Raw genomic sequence first — 6024 nt, 5'->3', positions numbered from 1 at the left:
AAATTTTACAGGCTCAACTTAAATCACATATAAGACCAGTACCGGGCTCCAAAAATAAAATATACTTGCTTTGACTTCTATTCATTTTGAAGACCAAAGGATTTAATTATATACATTGACAATATAAATATTTTGCACTATATTAGTGTAGGTTACCACTCACATTCATTCAAAAAATTTATATGTAATATCTTATATGTAACCTAATTATGTATAATCTCAAGTATTTTAGATTCGAGAAGGAAGAAAACTAACGTTGTCTGAATGCCTCAAGCAAGAATTTAGACTTTCATATCTAGCGATATCTATGAGGTAATTAAATATGTACATATTTCTCAATAATTTGTATTAAGAAAGTTGAATTGTAATAATATCTCCCTTTTGAATCTAATTGGTTGAGTTTATTTTTTCATTTATAAGGGCATACGGGCTATCACAATTGACAAGGATAATTCTTCAAAGGTATATTTCTCTTCCTCTTGAGGGGAGCCTTAAAGAAACAGTAACGTATTTTTGTATAACATGCAGATCATGGGTTAGAGTCGTTGAAGCAACCATTGATGCTTGTTTTAGGGTAGGTGTCTACATCGAACCCCTATGGGGGTGGCCCTTCTCCGAATGCTTTGTGAAAACGGAATATTTCGTGCATCGCGTTCCCTGTCTACATCACACATTACACATCACACATTCATGTTTGTTATTATCACCAACCCAATTTAAATATATTATGCTACATCTAGTCCGTGTTATCTGTATTATAAGGTTATTGTATACACTTAAGAAAGATATCTAATAGCCTTAATTATAAGAGTATATGAACTAGACCGATGTCTCTCTTAAATTTTTCACTTAATTAAAACTCCACTAATTGAAACAGTAACGGGAATTCGAAGAAGAAAAGTAACAAATACTTCTTATTATTCTAAAACTTCATATATTTTGGAACAAAATCAATTTGTCAAAACAACTGATATTTGCGTGACTGGAGGAAGTATTGAGTCGTGCAAAGATTTACGAAAATGAGAAAGAACAAAAAACAAACCTAATGTAATCTCATAAGTAAAGTTTGGGGAAAGTAATGTCTATGCAGACCTTATCCTTACCTTAAAAAAGTAAAGAGATTAGTTTCAATCATACGGCTCCAGGAAAAATAAGAAAGAAATGATAGAATTATGCTAACTATGGTTTGATGGATTTTTTACTCTAGAAGTGCATTAGAATGGATTTAGTCCAATTTTTTATTTAAATCATTACAGAAGAACCTTAAACTAAGTTATATTGCTACTTAGTTTGTTGTCAGTGGTACCCTCCAACTCTTGAGAAGGTAAAAGATGAGAAACTCAACATGATTTTTAAGCCATTTAAAGAATATTTGGTGCTCCAAATTCCAGACAAAGAAGAGTTCATATTTGTAAGCATTCAAAATTGTTCTTCTTTGCATCAAAAATTACCTTACATTATATCATTGTGTAATAATTCATATAATATGATCAACAAGTGGGGGTGGAAAATATGAAAATTCAGTGTATTATCAACTTAACCAAAAGAAGAATCAAAGAGGAATATCCCAATCAATTGCTCTTGGATCTGGTCGTAGACAATCTGCATTATGAGATTATTAGATTACAACTTCTATTTTATTTGTAGAAATGTATGTTTGAGGCAAAGACGATTTGGTAAGGGGTATCATCTGAATATCTGATACTATTTCGAAAAAAATCTTTTTTATGTGTGTTTGTGGAAATAATATTTTTCCAAGAAATAATTTTTGTACATGTACAATAAGTCTAAGATGATGAAGAGGAAAATGAAAAATACATTGTTGTGGATCTACAACATGGACACAATTATGACACATTGGTGCATCATCAGTTTACCGATCATATGGCCCTTGATAGGATGGTGTGAAGGTCTAGAATTAGGGTAGAAGAGTAGTAGGCAGTCGAGCATCGTCTCTTTCATTCCAGTAGTATTAACGTTACGTTATTCTAGTTTTCCATATTCTTAGATTTCTATTATTACTTGATGTTGATTTTGTTTTAGTTTTTATATTATGTTCATGATGTTATTGCTTCTTTGATTTTTTTATTACTCTATTCTGTTGTGATTATGCATGCTTGCATTGAACCGAAGGTCTATCGGAAACAGCCTCTCTACTTGTACAAAATAGGGATAAAGCTATGTGCACACTATCCTTCTAGACCTTATTTGTGAGACCTTATATGTGGTATGTTGTTGTTTATGATAAAGTAGAGCCTAGTGTTTTCATTTTTTAACTAATACAGTTAGGCCATATGTTATTAGATTGAACAAGCCTAAATGGAGCTATATAGTAAGAATTTATATAGCCAATCTCAACCTGCTTGATATTGAGGCATAGTTATTGTCGTTCGACAATATGATAGAATTCAATAAGAAATTAAAGAGGCACTCAAAAGGGCAAGCGAGAACGTAAATACTTTTGGCCTCACATTTCCTCACAACGTGATGAATCATCCCAAGTCTAATGTTGATCTTTCTAAGACATTTGTCTCCTCGCTTTTGGTTGTATACAAAACCATAAATGTCTGGTGCGAGGGAATTACCGCACCTATGTGGCTGCAGATATGGTGATGGGAGCGCAGAAGCGGAAATGTTAGAGGTACTGAGAAATTAATTCAGTACAAAACTTATCTTCAAGCTTTACCTTATTCTGATTGTTCAGAGGGCGATCGCGAGGTCACTGAATGAAGTCCTCCGTTTCTTTCGGAGGTGCTGACCCGCAGCGAGGCAGAGATGAATAAGTGACATATGGAATATGGCGACGATAACAGCATGTCATAGAAGGAGATAATAGGTGGAGCCAACGACCCACTAAGACTAACCTATCTACAACTACATCCCCGAGTGGCAATCAAACGGGGGCATGAATGCAAGATGCCAGCGGAATGATCGGCCGGACAGAGGCTAGGGCTACTTCCTTCCCACCGCATCCTTCTTTGTGTGTCGGAGATATAAAGTGAATGCACCGGAAAAGAACGGGAACTGGATCGATCTATTCTATGGTGAAGCATCCGAAGCATAACTGCACACTCACACGATCTTTGTCGAGAGATAGGAGCATTAGGTGGAACCGGTGAACTACACTTGCTTCTGGATAGATGTATGGGACAGAGGGCTCGTGGTACCTGCTGCCCACCCTTCCTCCTCTGCTTTGAGAACCGTGTGAACGGAGAGTGGGCAGAAGAGAAAGAGGTCCTCATACGGAGTCACACACTTACTTGTGGAGATGGGAGCTGGGTCCGCATAAGCAGCTTTATGGAAGCCCAGCCGCAGGAGCAGAGGAAACTAAAGAAGCTGGAGAATTGTCTCTTATGCGATACTGCAGAAGCGGGTAAGTGGCCGCAGGTGCGAGAAGGCCTGGGCAGTATATTAAAAATGTGGGTTCTATCTTTTTCACCATTTTTAACATATCAAGCTTGGGATTAGTCTACTTTTAAGAGATTTCCGAGGGGTTTCTTGAGGTAAGTAACTTGTGCTCATTTTATTCAATAATCTTGTTTCCCCATTAATTTTACCATCTAGATTGTGTGGTTTTGAGGTGACATTTGGGAATATGAGGCTAGAGATTTGGAAAGTTTGGTTTGGTGTCAGATTTTGGTAAATTTGATATGGTTGGACTCGTGGTTGAATGGGATTTCGGGTTTTGTGCCTTTTATCAGATTTTGAGTTGTAGACCCGGTAGGCGGATTCTAAGTCGACTTTTGACTTGTGATTAATAGCTTAGTATTTCGTTATGAAATTGATTTCTTTAGCCCATTTTGATTGTACCGCATTGTTTGTGGCTAGATTCAGAGGCCGTTTTGCAAGGCAAAGGTGTGTTGGAATAGAGATTTGCTCAGATTTAGGTAATTAACACTTCTAAACTTGGTCCTAATGGTACGAAACCCTGGATTATGTGTTATATGATTGGTGTTGAGGTGACGTACATGCAAAGTGGTGGTCGTGCACTATAAGAACTGTGAGTTTGTCGATTAGATGGAACTGTATAGCGGATTTATCTTATTAATATACATGTTTTCATCATTTGATAAAGTAATTGAGCTGTCAATCATGCTAGAAATTATGTTTAAGCTATATGCTGCTACTATTGGGACCCATAGTGGTCGTTTCTTGCTGTTGACTTATTGATTACATTGAAATTTTGTACTCGGTCATATTTATTCATTGCATGTCATATCTCAGTCTATGTTGCTATTTATTAATACATCATATCATGTTTTTGGGATAGTTTCACGATATATTGAGCCCGATAGAGAGAGAGAGAGACTGGAGAGATTGATGATTGAGTAAGGGCGAGGGACTGATTGTGAGTGACATTTATGGGATCGATCTACACGCTGCAATAGGTTTTATAGATATATGCCTGGATCTGGCTTATTATAGCGCTTGGGCTGAAGGAGCCCATCCGGAGTCTGTACACACCCGAGTGAACGCACTTAATTTTTATTGAGGGATATACCTTCCCTGAGCATGTATTTTTCCCGAATCATTTATATTTGGGGATGGATCTTCCCCTGGGATTCAATGGCCTTATACAGTACTGAGTGACTAACTGTTAGTTGATGTGTATATATCTGGAATGGATCTTCCCTGGACTGGATTGGCCATATACGGTACTGAGTGAATAAGTATTCTGAGAGTGTGAGTACACGAGACTTTCAGTGTGGTGCATCACATACAGCATGTGCATTTGCATGTAGATGTAGAGAGGTCATATTCCTCATATCATTCACAATTGATCTATCTTGTATTGGGTTTAACTGTTGACTTGTACTATTATTTTTTTATTGAACTGTACCTGCTAAGTTCGTCACTATTTTCAGTCCAAAAGTTAGATTTGTTACTTATTAATTTGGTTGCACTCACGCTGCACCATGCACCTCGTGTGCAGATTCAGGTGCTTCCGTTCACAGCGGTTGCTGAGTTATGGAGTCCGGACCTTTGGAGATCATCAAGGTAGCTGCTTGGCATTCGCAGACATTGACTCTCCCCCCTTATCTTTAATTTTATGTTTCAGTTTTGTTTTCTAGATGGTGTACTAGATTATATCTTTATGTAGATGCTCATATACTCGGTGACGCCTTGGTTTTGGGAGAGATTTTGTATTGAGTTTTGATTTCTTATTCTGCTTTTAAAAAGGTTTTCTTAAACTTATCTGCTTCCGTATCTTTCAAATCTTTAAAGTGTTGGGAATGTCTAAGTAGTGTGCTTGCCTAGTTCTATAATAGACGCCATCACAATGGATGGTTTTGGGTTGTGACACATATTGGTGAGGCGAACGATTGATCCCATAAGAGTGGTGTTACCATATTGCCGAGGCGAACGACTCGATCCCATAAGAGTGGTGTTACTCTGCTGCCGAGGTGAATGACCCGATCCCATTAGAGTATAGAAGTTTACTTCACTCGCGAAAGTACTTCCGATGCGAGAGGACATGGATTTTTCATAGTTATTAAGTATTCATCAATTTACCACAGTAAGAAGGCTAAGTTGATAATTGCAACATTAAAATCACTAGTTTCAACCCTATTAAAGATACGTAATACGCATGATAAACACAACAGTACAATTAAAAACATGATGTGGATTTAAGTCTACATGGACATATCATGGAATATATCTATGCACAGACTCTCGTCACCTCATGTGGACGTAGTTTCCCACACAAGTAATATATAACAAAGATACACCTTAGTGGATGAGTTCCCTCTTGCAAAGTTAGGCAAGGGATTTACCTCGTTTTCAAGCTCACTTCCGGTCCACTAATCTGCTGTAAAAGCCCCAAGTTGATGTTGAATAATCCGAAACTAGTCAAATATTATATAATTGAATCAATATTTTCTTAAATGTTCATAATTTAGCTATTACCCAACCCAAATTGAAAGATTCTTAAAATTCGCCCTCGGGCCCATATGCCTAGTTTCCAAAAATATTCGAAGATAATATCACTCATAGTCTCACGAACTCAAATATATAATTTTA

General features: G+C 37.0%; 1 pseudogene; it reads right to left on the bottom strand.

Moving 5' to 3' along the window:
• Nucleotides 1-2687: 2687 nt before the first annotated feature.
• LOC142163480 (uncharacterized) lies at nucleotides 2688-4532 on the bottom strand (annotated as a pseudogene).
• Between the last annotated feature and the right edge of the window lie 1492 nt (nucleotides 4533-6024).

This window comes from Nicotiana tabacum, chromosome 8 (assembly GCF_000715075.1).
Source record: "Nicotiana tabacum cultivar K326 chromosome 8, ASM71507v2, whole genome shotgun sequence".
NCBI lineage: Eukaryota > Viridiplantae > Streptophyta > Magnoliopsida > Solanales > Solanaceae > Nicotiana > Nicotiana tabacum.
Note: the sequence above shows the minus strand (reverse complement) of the source record. Positions and strands in the feature narration are given on the sequence as shown.